Raw genomic sequence first — 13,759 nt, 5'->3', positions numbered from 1 at the left:
GATTAAGTGTATACATTTTTTCTGAGCATATTTGCAATGGAATATTTTTAAAAGTCTATCATGAACTAAGTCACAAGAGGATCAAATGGTGAAGAACGGATTTACATAAAACACAATGTAATTTAATTAGAAATCAGCCTTAAAAGATAGATTTTTTATCTGTACTAATACAAACTAATCTCCAAGATACATTTTTGAAGTGAAAATAATAACATATGGTGGAATTTTATCTATATTGTACTAATATTTGCATAAAAATCATTTATTTTTAGTTATATATGCATGGAAGATATCTGGATACCCAGGAAACCATTAATAGTGGTTGCCTCTGGGGTGGAAGGATAATTTACCTTTTTTTTCCTTCCTGTATTCTGAATCATTTATACTATTACTAAGAAACAGAAAAACAACAAACACAAAACTCTGAACTTAAAAATGCTTAATAAAATTGAGATAAGCTATCCTCCATTTTTTTAGTTTTTTGTTTTTTTTTTTTACAGATTCCCTAGCTATGTAGGATTTTAATCAAGATGAAATAGCTGACATTGCTCACCTGGTGCTGTGCCAAATTTCCACTTACCTACTTCATTGATTTTTTTTCCTACATAGAAAACATTACTGACTCCACTGTTTCTCTTCCCAATGACCCCTCCACTGAGGTGAATACTGAAAAAATAAAAGTTGAGCTCTCAGACATAAATAACATTCCTGAAACCTCTGAATATAAATGTTGTACTGTTCTTTGAGAATTCATGCTAGGGATGACAGTCATTTATAGAGTGGTTAAACAGAATCAATACAGAGGACAAATAAAATCTTCAGAACAAGAAACTAAACATTAACACAACCCATTGAAATGGATGTCAAGAATACAGCATCTAATTTTTTTTTTCTCCTTTTTCTGAGATAAGGGGTGGGAGTCTGGCTCTGTTGCTCAGGCTGGCCTCAAACTCATAATCCTCCTCACTCAACTTCCCCGGTAGCTAGGAATTTAGGCGTGGACCACTGTGCCCAGCTAAATTACTTTGTACATTTTTAGGGTGAATATTCCCTAGTCAGAAACAGTTAACAGTTATCTGAATACACTGCCATACCTGTCATTAACTTGGAGTCTGAAATGTCAATAGCAAAATAATATCTCATCTGACATTTCAAGTGCTAATAGGAACATTTGAACAAAAAATCCTGAGGCACACAACAGTTCTTTAACAGGCTTCCCTATACATGGCAGAATTTACTTTGAAGATCACTGTTTTTACAATTCAAACACTGATTCAGATACAGAAGTCAAGGAGAATTGGCCTGACTACCTAAATGAAGCTGCCACTCAATTCCTTGATTTATTCAATTACAAATCTATGAAATGACAATTAGTGTTCCTGATCTGTCCATTTCAGAAGGCTATATTGAAGAGAGCTATTCTAGCAGTTTATATAAGTCAGATAAAGGGAATCCCTCTCCTTCCTCTTTTCCTTCCTTCCTCCTACCCTCCCTCCCTTCCTTCCTTCCTCTTTCTTGTGCTAGAGATCAAATCCAGGGCCTTAAGCATTCTTCACCACTGAGTCACATCTCTAGTCTTAGAAGTCATTCTTTTTTTAAATTTTTAAAAATATTTTTATTTTAGTTGTAGATGGTACAATACCTTTCATTTATTTATTTTTATGTGGTGCTTAGGATCAAACCCAGACCCTCACACTTGCTAGGCAAGCACTCTACCACTGAGCTACAACCCCAGCCCTTAAAAGTCATTCTTGATAACTTCTTATTTTCTACAACAAACTAGGCAGCAATTCTTGTCAATTCTATCTACTAAGTTGTCTCCGGAACTTGTCTTTTATGCTCCAAGCCTGATGTCACTGAAGGTGTAAAGGTAAAATTTCTAAGCTGATTCTAAGCTGCAAAGCCTGAGTTAAAGTGTAAAAGACCGGGCATTGTAAAGTTTCTAAATTGCAAGGCCTGGGCTAAAAAGTAAAAGACTAGGTATTGTTAAAATTCCTCTGCTACCCCCGGAACCTGTAATCTCTGTAGCTGTTAGGACAATACTGGAACTGCCCAGTAAATATTTCCATTGATTCCCTGGTTGTTTAATAGCTAAGGGCTCTGAGTAGCTTGGCACGTAGGCATCCAGGCCCCAAAACCAATCAGTTTAAATGTGTACCCCACTTAGGAGTAATCAATCACCCCTGCCCAGACTGTTCCCGCCAATGAATGTACTAATCATGTCTCAGAGTTGTTGTTCAATTTTCCCGTGCCTCATGATGATTTGTTCTGATGTATGCAAAGCCCCTCGCCCTCTCCAAAAAGTGTACTTAAGCTCTGCTTGACCTCTGCTCTAGGCTCTGGGCTGCTCTCCTTTCTTGAGTGGGCACGGAGCCCCAGCATGCTGGTTCAATAAAACTCCCCCCTGCTTATTGCATGAAGCTGGTCTCTTGTGGTCTCTTTCTCTGACGCTTCGCCGGACCCTTACAAAGGTAAGTACTTGTCCAGGAGCTGCAAAGTGCTGGCTTGGGCTAGTTGGAGTATGGGCAGCTGGCAGAGCCCACCATGCCAGTGTGGGCCTATGGTACAGTGAACCAGGGAAGAGGCAAGCCAGGGCATGCCCACCTGTCACCCCATGGTAGAACCCCCAAGCATCCACAATCCAAGGACCTCAACTTCCTGCTTCCTCACAAAGGAGGAAATGAAAGTAAGGCACACCTGAAAGGAAGTTGAGATACAAGGATTAGCCAATAGCATTAGTACATTTTCAAATCCTGATAAGCGCAAATTTGGACCAATAGTGTTGACCTGAGTGCTATATTAACCCCTAGACTGGCACACTTCAGCAGTGACCTGCTATCAGGCCCCCTGATATTCTTCACACTTTCTGTTCTTCACTACTCCTTTCACTCTTGCCTTCCATGGTCCTGTGAATTTCATTCCTCAGATTTGCAAGACAATAACCTGGAAAGAAGTTGGTGAGGAGCTGCTGGAGTCTGTTGCAACACTGCAAATAGCCTCCATTTAAGCCTGCAATACCGAGGGCAGTTACAGGCCATTTGATAGTAGTGGAGAAGAATCCAGCTTTGCTGGCTTTGACCTTCAGAGCTGACTCTAGCAGGCATCCCCTGCTGTGTTTAGCTGCTAACACTAAAAGAGACTTTCTCCTCTGTAGAGGCCTGCAGCTTGCATAGGCCCCCACCCACCAACAGAAGCAGAGAATTGAGTTTCATATTAAACTCTGGTTTCACCACAACTATCACACAGACGATCTGGACTCCATTCTCTCCCATCTGGACCACAGCAACAGCCTCCTTCCTGACTCCTTGTGTCCCCTCTTGCTGCTTCTAGTTGATATATCATAGATCAGTTGAAGTAATCTTTTTTAAAAATGTAAATCTTAACAAAACAAAACATCCCATAACAAGTAACCCCTGGCTCTGGCTTTTTCCTACTTCTGGGACTTCCTACCGCCATTTCCTCTGTTCATAACACTCTTCTTTCCTCTTCCTTTCATGTTGAGCTAATTCCTTCTCACCCTTCACACTTCAGACTATAAGTCATTGCGTCACAGCTGCTTTACATGATCTCTCCACTTCCTTGATGTGGTCAGTTCTGCCATTATAAACCATCTAAGATTCTTATAATTTCTTTATAACCCTCATCATGACGTTAATTAGGGGATTCTAGAAAAAAAGTTCCATGTTGGAGTTCATCATTGGTTTGTAGCTGCTCACATGATGCTTTGCACATAGCTGGCATCCTGTAAATGGTTGTTGAATTATGGCTGAATGAATGCATATTAAAGCCAATTTGGACTGAACCCAAGTTTGCCATACCCACCAGCTTCATCTGGAACCATTAGTGAGCCCCACCTCTGGCCCCACCCATTGCAGTTTTACTCACCTGGAGATCTCAGCAAGCTTCCAGCAAAGCTGAAGCAGCATGGATTATAAATCCTTTTATGAAAGCATTCTTACTTTTCCACACTCTTTTTATTTGATTACAAAAATAAATATACTCACAAGAAAATAAGTTTCAAAATATTAAAAAAGAAGAAGAAGAAGAAGAGGAAGAGGAGGAAATCCCCTCATCATCTCAACATTCAGAAAAGTGTACATTTTAAACCTCTGGCAAATCTGCGTCATTTCAACTGACTTATTACCTATGTTTCAATTTGAAATTCTTTCATCTTTAACTAACAACCATAGCTTGTTTAGTCCTGCCCAACTTGAAAAATTCTATGGGAGATAAGTTATAAAACCCAAAATACAGGATTCTGACTAACAGAGGAAAAATTATTTGTTATTCTGTTATAGTTGTTCATTGTTATACTGCAATTCTTGCCATAAATTAATCTACCTGTCATGATGGAGGTGGGGAGACTAAATATGCCTCATTTCATCTATGGTCTTTCCATTAAATTAACAGACTTAAGAAAATGGCAATAAGTCCTTTTTCTCCTTTCTCTTCTCTAACCTTTTGTTTGTTTGTTTGTTTGTTTGGTGGTGCTGGGATTGAACTCAGGGCCTTGTGCATGCGAGGGCACTCTACCAACTGAGTTATATCGCCAGACCCTCTCTTCTCTAACTTTTAAAAGGTAAAAATATGCACTCTTTGAAAGAATCTCATCAATAGATTCCACTGTAGGTCACATTTCCTAAGGAATATCTCTACTTGCCAGTTCTCCTGGCTCTTCAGATTTTATTGTCATTTAACCAGACTGTTTACATCATTTTATTTATTTATTTATTTATTTAATTTTTTTTTAGAGAGAGAGAGAGAGAGAGAGAGAGAGAGAGAGAGAGAGAATTTTCTAATATTTAGTTTTCAGTTTTCAGTGGACACAACGTCTTTATTTTTTATTTGTATGTGGTGCTGAGGATCAATCCCAGCGCCCCACACAGGTCAGGCAAGCGCGTTACTGCTTGAGCCACATCCCCAGCCCTGTTTTTATCCTTAAAAAAAAGAATCATAATTTCTCTATGACAAATTTAGCTTCAAAATAATAAATGAAATAAAATAATGCCGATGCTTAGGGGAGCATGAGAGATAACAATTAAAACTTAGAATGTGAAATCTGTGTATCTACAAAGATGTAGAAGACTAGACAATTATGGGGCCAAATTTAAGAGTCAAGCCTTTTGATAGTAGCATAAGGAAATCCTATTGAAAAGGAAGGCAACAAATTTTAAAAGTCAACCAGCAAGCAATTTTAGAAAACTGTAGCTAGTAACACTAGCCTTTCTTGTTTAAGGAACTCAATGAGGAGTTTGTCACTGCAATGAAGAGCTCACCTCAGCCAAACACAGTGAGCATAGAAACAGCTCTTGAAAAATCTGTGCAGAGTGGCTAAAACCAAGGGAAGACCTGAATAAACCCTCTAGCTTCCTTTGCTTTTAGTTATTTGCTCTCATTTGACTTTAAAAACCACTAATTTTATAGGTCATGCAGCTGAGCAATATATTATTAGTCTCCCACTGTAGCCTGAGGTCATGATAAAACAGTTGCCTAGGTTACTTTTCAGGGACTAAAGCCAATTTTGACTATTTGTGACTGTACAGGTGTCTGATGGGTAATTTCACTGATGTCAAGAGACCAAAGAACTCCACCCTCAAATCATGTTAAAGCCACCATTTTCTGAACACACAACATAAGAAGAGCTATGAAGATTTATTATGCATACACAGAGCAGCTTGTTTTTATGGGATAAAGATTACTTCACTTTTCCTTACCACCACTCGCCTTTACCCACACCTTAGACCACCCTGCTTCTTTATCCCATAAGCATCCTTAAACTCTATCTGGGGAGGCAGACTTGAGTCTTGCTCTCCTGGCTCCATGCTTGGCCACCTAGTAAAGAAACTCTTTTTGGCAAAACTTATTTCAGTGATTGGCATACTGTGCCATGGGTCTGGTTTGAAAATAGGGCAGCTTGTTTTTATTTCTAGGACTTGGGCTGTCAGCCTGGAAGAACAGCTTTTATACCCATTCTCCTCTAGAATTTTTTTTAAAAATTTTACTGGTTATTGATGGACATTTATTTATTTATTTATATGTGGTGCTGAGAATCGAACCCAGTGCCTTACACATGCTAGGCAAGAACTGTACCACTGAGTACAACCCCAGCTCATCCTCTAGAATTTTTAAAATAACCTTGTAACATCTTTTTTTTATATATATAGATGTTGATGACCTTTACTTTATTCATTTATTTATATGTGGTGCTGAGAATTGAACCCAGTGCTAGGCAAGTGCTAGGCAAGTGCTCTGCCACTGAGCCACAGCCCCAGCCTTTGTGACATCTTTTTACTTGGCAAGAAAATCACTTGCTTTCAAATAAAAGCAAGCAATTTAAAGAAACTGAAGTTAAAAGACCCTCCTCCGCAGTACTGCAAATTACAGAAAATAATAATACAGACATGTACTATTTAAAAAAATGCATCCTAAAGAAACAGGACCTCCAGAAGAGCATCTGCAGATAAAATGAATGTACCTTATAACATCTAACTATGCACAGAGATATAAGCAGCATAATAACAAAATAGGGAAGAAGAAAAAAAGTCAGAGGCTGTTTCATTCTTCCAGCAACTTTATAGCATTTGGAGCCTAGTAGGAAAATTGCTCCTGACCTACCCTGAGTGTATATGAACAAAGAGAAGTCTTGTGTGACTCCTAGTCACAAGAACTGGCATAGCAGACACTAGGGCCTGGATTTGGGGGAGAAAGTGAGGAGCTGAGGCTCATATTTAAGGAAGTATTCACTCTCAGGGCTCACCCTGCTCTTGTATCTTTCTGAGAATGAGTGCCTCTTTAAATCTTGAGCCCTCAGCTGCTGCTCACTCCCCTGGCCCTGGTCTGGGACCCTGTCAAATGCTATGAAATAACAATAATCATCCATGTGATAATTACTCAAAGTAATGCCATATTCTTAATTTTATATAAGTCTTACAACAACCATAGAAAGGAGATAAACATAAATATAATTACCTTCATTTTACAGATGAGGAAATGGAGACTGAAGGGTAAGTGATTTGCTCAGTTATTCCATGAGCAAGGAGGGTACCAATACTGGAATGTGAGCCTTCTGACTTGCATGCTGCTGTTCTCTACTCGGCCCTCTGCTTATATGCCACTCATAGACAGAATTCTGTCTGAATTTCAAGGAGATGCCTGTTAGCAGATGTTAAAGAAATTTTCAAAATGCAGTCTCTTGAAAACAAACTGAAAGCACTTTGGAAGTTACAGTAAGCTTATTTTCCATATAACGATTCATCCAATCTCTACTTAGAACCAGCACCAAGATTTATATATTTCTTCCCTCTCTGCCCCCAAATCTTTAATCCATGCATTGTAAGAACATATGTTAACATACTTGATACAACTTTTGAGCAAGACTTAATTATATCTTTTTAAGAATCCACCCATGTTATCCAAATTCATGATATTCTCTTCAGTACAAGGTCTAAGTAAAAATCAACCATATTTGACAAAATAATATTTTTCTTTGAAAAAATATGAACTAAATAAAACATTGACTTGGAGATAATGTGATTCAATGTTGTCTAACCCAGTGTTATCACAAAAGGCAATATCTACATAGAATTCTGGTTATATAAAAATGATCTTATTATATTTTCATTACACCATATTTTTCATTAAAATCTGTATGAAATATATTAAAATGTACCTAACACCATTTATAATATGTCAGACAAAATATTCAAACATTTTTTAAGTTCTTGGGGAGTGGAATAGTTCTATGAAAAGTTCTTTGATTTTAAAAAGGTTGTGTTGTGGGGGAGGGTGAATAAACAGACCCAGCCAGGAAAAGTGGCCTGTCAAAGGTCACTCAGTGGCAGGGCGGACTACATCTCCTGATCCCCAATTCAGAGCTCTTTCCCTGAACTCTGCTTCCTCCTGATAACATATCAGGTGATTTTGCCTTCATGATAAAAGCAAACCAGAAATATTGCACAACTCAATTTTCTATTTTCTTACTAACACACAAAATAACTTTCATTACAGTTCAAGTCATTAAAGTTCAAACCTTCCTTTCCCACCAGTTTAAAGGCATGCAGAAATTTTAACCAAATATCTACACAATAGTTAAGTTTCCTATGTTACTTTGTGCAATGGAAAAAACAACAACAAAAAAAGTTTTCTGTGGAAAAATAAAGATCACAAAGAGGAATTATAAGTTTGTGTCATATTAAGGTTGCTTTTTCTTCCTATGTCTGATACCTAATCTTGTGTTGTTTTCTTATAATACTAAAACTCATCAAACACGATCCAGGCTTATTTTTCCACCCGGTCTTTCCTTGACTTTATTTGTACGTAAGTGGTTTTGGGAGAAAGAAAGAGCTCTTCTCCCAGGCAGAGGACACAAGTAGCTCTGTGTCTGTGGTAAATAAGGTGGAGCAGTTTCAGAGGCTGAGGGAAAGTGGAAAAAAAAGCAACTGTGCCCACAGACACTCATACACATGAATGTCACCAAGGAACATTGTAAACTACCTCATTCAATCTTCGCAAGGCCCTTAGGAGGTGGGAAAAAATTATTATTTCCTATTTTCTAACATGAGGAACCTCATTTGCTAAGTGACTGATTCAGATCATGCTGCTAGGACATAACAGAACCAGGATCTGAACTGAGGCTGTCTGACTCCAAAAACCCACAAGGAAGAAAATTTTCTCCCTTCTATTTCCAGAGGTTGGTTTACTATTCCTGCCCATTAAAATAGAAAGGGATATAAATGAATGGCCAGGGCTGTTTCAGGGACAAGTAAGCCCCTAATGACGGAAGAACCTTAGAAGTATGTTTCCCAATAAAGTTGCCAGGAGACTTTTCATACAACATAAATTAACCGTTTAAAATAGTACAGTTCAGCAGCATTTAGGATGTTGACTATGTTGTGCAATCATTACCTCTAGTCCCAAGACTAGTTGTAACCACCCCAAAGGAAGCTTATGAAGGCAACCACAGTAATGCAGTTTTGTAGAAATGCTATTAGGAAGTCTGGCAAAGTAGAAAAAAATGACACAAAAAATTCCAGTGGAATGGCAAGAAGTGAGAAAAAGCAAACTGAACATAAGAGAAACCAAATAGTTCTTAAGTCTTATTTAACAAATACCTTGTTGAAACATTATAATGCATATAATGTACTTGTGCTGGAATGTTGAATACTGTGAGGGGATGTAAAAGTAGGTTTAATGAATTCCATCTGCTTTTGGTCTTCACAAGGGCTTGTAATTTAATGAATTTAGTTGTGTCATACAATGTACAAGGAAAGGAAAAGAAAAGTGGGTCTAGAGAGAGAAGGCAGAAAATACCAAAAGAATAGGACAGGAAACGCATTTGCTCTCTTTAGATAAAAAAAAAAAAAAAAGTCTTGTGATTGGACCATGATGACTTCAAGACTAAAGAGCAGAGAAGTGCCAGATAAGCTGCTGAAACAAGAAGTGAGTCCTTTCTTTCCGGAGGGAATGAGAAAATTGAGGAAACAGTTAAGGCCTCGTGTGACTGTGGGTCTTTATGGTGTGAGGTATGTAGACCCTTTCACAAGAAAGTATAGGCCATGTCCAAGAATCAGGGGGAACATTTGAAAAGAGGGATAATGGGAGGATAAGTTTAATGACATCATTTCATAGCAGGAATGTGAGCATTTAAAACATCAAGAGAGCCCAACTTGGTGGCACATTCCTATAAGCCCAAGCAGCTCTGGAGGCTGAGGAAGGAGGATTTCAAGTTTTAGGCCAGCCTCAACAACTAAGTGAGGCCCTAATCAAATTAGCAAGACCCTCTCTCAATTTAAAAAAATTTAAAAAGGGATGGGAATATGATTTGCTGGTTAAGCACCTCTGGGTTCAGTACTAAAACAAAACAAAACCCATCTAGTGAATGAGTAAAATGAGCTGGATATCAACAAAGTAAAAAAATGGGACATAAAAAAGGACTATGACAGAATTGAAGATATAAAGTATATAATAATGATATACTCAGAAAAGGAAGAAAATGCAAAAATTAGAGACCAACCTTCAATTCCATTGTCCAACATGATATAGCTAATTCATGCCCCAAAAAGGTGATTTGTAGAAGAGAGATACATTGCTAGAAGGTAAAATAAAGAAGGTTATCAATGAAATGTGAAGTTTGAGAACCTAATGATTAATATAGGTATTATCAAAGAACTCTTAGAGGAAATGCATAGGTATAAAGGAATTAATAATAAACCTGAGCATTAAAATAATCTTTAAAAAGCTTTAGGAAATAAAATAATAAATGTAACTAGTTAATATGAAGGAAAATATAAAACAGAAGTGTTTGTGTGTGTGTGTGTGTGTGTGTGTGTGTGTGTGTTGTACCAGGGATTGAACCCAGGGGCACTTAACCAAGGTGCCACATCCCCAACCATTTTTTATATTTTATTTACAGACAGAGTCTTGCTAAGTTGCTTAGGCACTTTCTAAATTGCTATAGCTGACTTTGAACTTGCAATCCTCCTGCCTCAGCCTCCCAAGCAGCTGGGATTATAGGTATGTGCCACTGTGCCTGGCCAAAACAGAAGTATTTTATAAAATGTTTTACTTAACAAATGATGGTTACACAATAAAATTATTCAGGATATGGGCAGCAACCATTGCATGGACTATGACTAAATGTTTTTGGAACCACTTAGCCAAGCTTAGGAGAAAGAGCGAAAAGAATTACAGTGTCAAAGAAAAAGCTTATGGGTCTTATTCAGAGGAAGGGAGAAAGATGAGTAGTAAAACATCATCCTGAAAATAAAGATTCAGAAAGCAGAAACTTACAGACATGTAAGAAATCATGAGAACTGGGAATGCGAGTGAAATACATTAGAAGAAGGAAGCAAATGAAATAAATAAAGGGTCATCAAGGCATCCTAGAGAAATCCAGCACAGTTATAAGTGGAATTGTTGGGAGTTTGTTTTCATGGTGGATAAACAATTATAAATAGGTATAAAATAAAAATATGTATGTTTAGAAATAAAACATAAGAATCAAATGAGTTGATGGAGGTGAAATTAATTCAAAACTATAAGCCAAGATAGAAATGAAAGACATTATTTCACTGGAGCATAGCAGCTATGGGCTTTCATACACAGCACAAAGGGCAGAAGCTGGTCAAACATCGCAAAAGGTATAGGAATGAATAAAATAGTTTTAGATATAGATATAAACACTTTGTTTTACTTATGTAATTATTGATATATGTCTAAATTCATATGTATATTATATATATATGTGTATATATATGTATATAAAAAATAAACCCTATCTTAAACCAGCCATTACCATTCAAACTGTACATATTTCATAGAATGTCTATTTTTTTGCCAAAAAAATGAATAAAAACAGTTATGATTTTTCTCAATGCTCCATGAGAGGCAATGTCTCAAGTGCATTTTTCACTTTTCTGGATAAAACGTGTATGCTCCATTTACAGAGCTGGTGTTGATCTTTCTCACAGGATTGCATCAGATTTCACAAACATTTGAACATGACAGCACACAAACCCATGAACCCAAACCACAGTTGAAACCTGACTACCAAACAATGTTTGAAACTGGATATCAATGACATGCTAAACTTGCAGTTTAAGTTATTGATCTATCATAGTTTTCTTTCCTAGTTTTCTTCAATAAACTCAGACATAGACAGAGAGATAAATGATAGATAGATAGATAGATAGATAGATAGATAGATAGATAGATAGATGATAGGCAGATGATAGAGAAATTTCTGATTTTAAAAAAGTGCCCTGTAAGGACTGGGGGTGTAGCTCAGTAGAGTGCTTACCTAGCATGTGTGATGCACTGGGTTGGATTCTCAGCACTAAGTGTAAATAAATTAAATAAAGATTTTTTTAAAATGTGCCCTGTGAACTATTTTAATTTGGTTGAAGGAATTTGGATAAGTTCAAATTCTCATGGTAATTATAATATCATTTATTTGTTGAACAAATATTTGTGGAGAAACTACTCTGTGCCAGTACCTTGAGGGATACATATCTGCAATGATATTGCTTCTAATTATCTAGTAAGATAAGACATGAATATAAATATCTAAAATATAGAGTAGAAAGTGGTAACTGCCATGAGAGAGATGTGGACAAGTTGCCACAGGAATTCAGGGAAAAGATAAGTTGTCTACGGTTGAGAAACCAAGAAAAGCTGGGGGAAGTGATGGGTGATCCCAGAATCCTGACATAGACTTTAAGGAGAGGTAGAATCTGAACAGGCAGAAACGGGGAGCAAGATCCAGTGGGATAAAGGCATAGAGAATATTTCTGGGCATGTGAAGGAAGAACAGGAAGTTTAAAAGGAGTAATGGGCCACAAAGATGAGAAGCTATGTTGGGGCAGAGAGCTATCAAAATTTTTTAGAAGGAAAGAAATGTGAAAGAGCTATAACTGAAGAAGAGTAAAATGATAAGTCCAAGCATAAAATCATGTGTGAAAGGAGTTGAAGGAAGAGACCAGAGGTATGAAAAATAGTTAGGAGTCTATTACAGTGCCCAGGAGAGAGAAAGGGCCAGAACAAGGGGCATGTCTGAAAGAAATATTCTGAAAACAGAACTGAATATATGTTTCATGGTCCTGTTATTAATTTGTATTTCAAGAAGCAAAATTCTACTCAACTAATACAGAAACAATCTCTTGATTGGTGAAAACAGTGGTCACTGGTACTCAAAGTTACACAGAAAATTACACCAGCTCTTTATTAAAAAAAAAAAAAAAACTTTACAGTACTAATTTTTTTGGGCTGGGGATATAGCTCAGTTGGTAGAAAGCTTGCCTCAATCCCCAGCACCACAAAAATAGAAAAGAAAAAATAGTATACATTTTTAAATGAATTTTTCTCTTTCGAATATTTAATCTATCATTAGAATTTCTAGAGAGTCTTCACAATCCAGAGATTAAGAAATGCAGAACTCTGGGCCAATTTACCAATAATGAAACTCAGCCCCATGCAGAACTGACATGGCTAGGGAAATAGGGCTGGGTGATACTCAACATCTTGATATCACTGTCATTCCCAAACTCACATTCCACTGTGGATATTGTGGGTTGGCTAGAGGTTAGGTATTGAAATAAATTGACTTCCTGTTTGCTTGGGCTTAAAAAGTTGGTTTCAAAAATATAATCATCAAGGAAAAAATTTTGGCTCCACCAGCAAATCAGAAATCTGCAAGGCATTACTGTTTGGATGAAATAGTGACATACCACACCCCTTGCTTATCAGGTATCATAAAATGCTGAGTAAAATGCAGTGTAGCAACCTCTTGACTGGAAAATTCTGGTTACTTAGGGGAATTCTTTAGGTCTTACAGAAATTTGTGGTCTTCAAAATCCCAGTTTTTAAAATCTAGAACAACAAATATGTTTTTAATAGAATTCAATTTAAGATTTCAGGAAATAACAAAATCTACAGCTTATAGGCACTGTAGAACCGAAGGAAAAGGGCATCAATCTCTCAAAATGCTGTCAGGAAAGGAGTGGCTGTTTCCAAAGTTGTTTTTTTTTTTTTTTCCTTTGCAATAAGCTGCTTACTGGTGCCAAAGAACAGCTCATCAGCAGTGTTGTTTCATTTTATAGTGATGTTTTGGGAGAGGGAAAAAAAACTCAGGAATGTGCAATGTGATTTTTTTTTAAACTTCATGTCCCAAAGCCAATAATAATCTTGCTACTTCTTATTTAAAAAAAAAAATGAAACCAAATGTTTGCGATTTAATCTTTAAGTCTACCATGTTGACTGCAGG

At 37.1% G+C, this 13,759-nt stretch overlaps 2 long non-coding RNA genes across 5 annotated transcripts in view; one reads left to right on the top strand and one right to left on the bottom strand.

Annotated features, from left to right (window-relative positions):
• The window catches only part of LOC144369365 (uncharacterized), a 155,088-nt gene that overhangs the window by 58,586 nt on the left and 82,743 nt on the right, over positions 1 to 13,759 (top strand). The window lies entirely within an intron of this gene.
• Positions 10,729 to 13,759, bottom strand: part of LOC144369364 (uncharacterized) — an 85,743-nt gene continuing 82,712 nt past the window's right edge. Inside the window, exon 5 of the long non-coding RNA XR_013428952.1 lies at positions 10,729 to 10,755. This is a non-coding gene — a long non-coding RNA (uncharacterized LOC144369364). The remainder of the gene's footprint in view (positions 10,756 to 13,759) is intronic.

Source organism: Ictidomys tridecemlineatus, chromosome 12 (genome assembly GCF_052094955.1).
Source record: "Ictidomys tridecemlineatus isolate mIctTri1 chromosome 12, mIctTri1.hap1, whole genome shotgun sequence".
Lineage (NCBI taxonomy): Eukaryota > Metazoa > Chordata > Mammalia > Rodentia > Sciuridae > Ictidomys > Ictidomys tridecemlineatus.
This window is presented reverse-complemented; position numbering and strand designations above follow the sequence as displayed.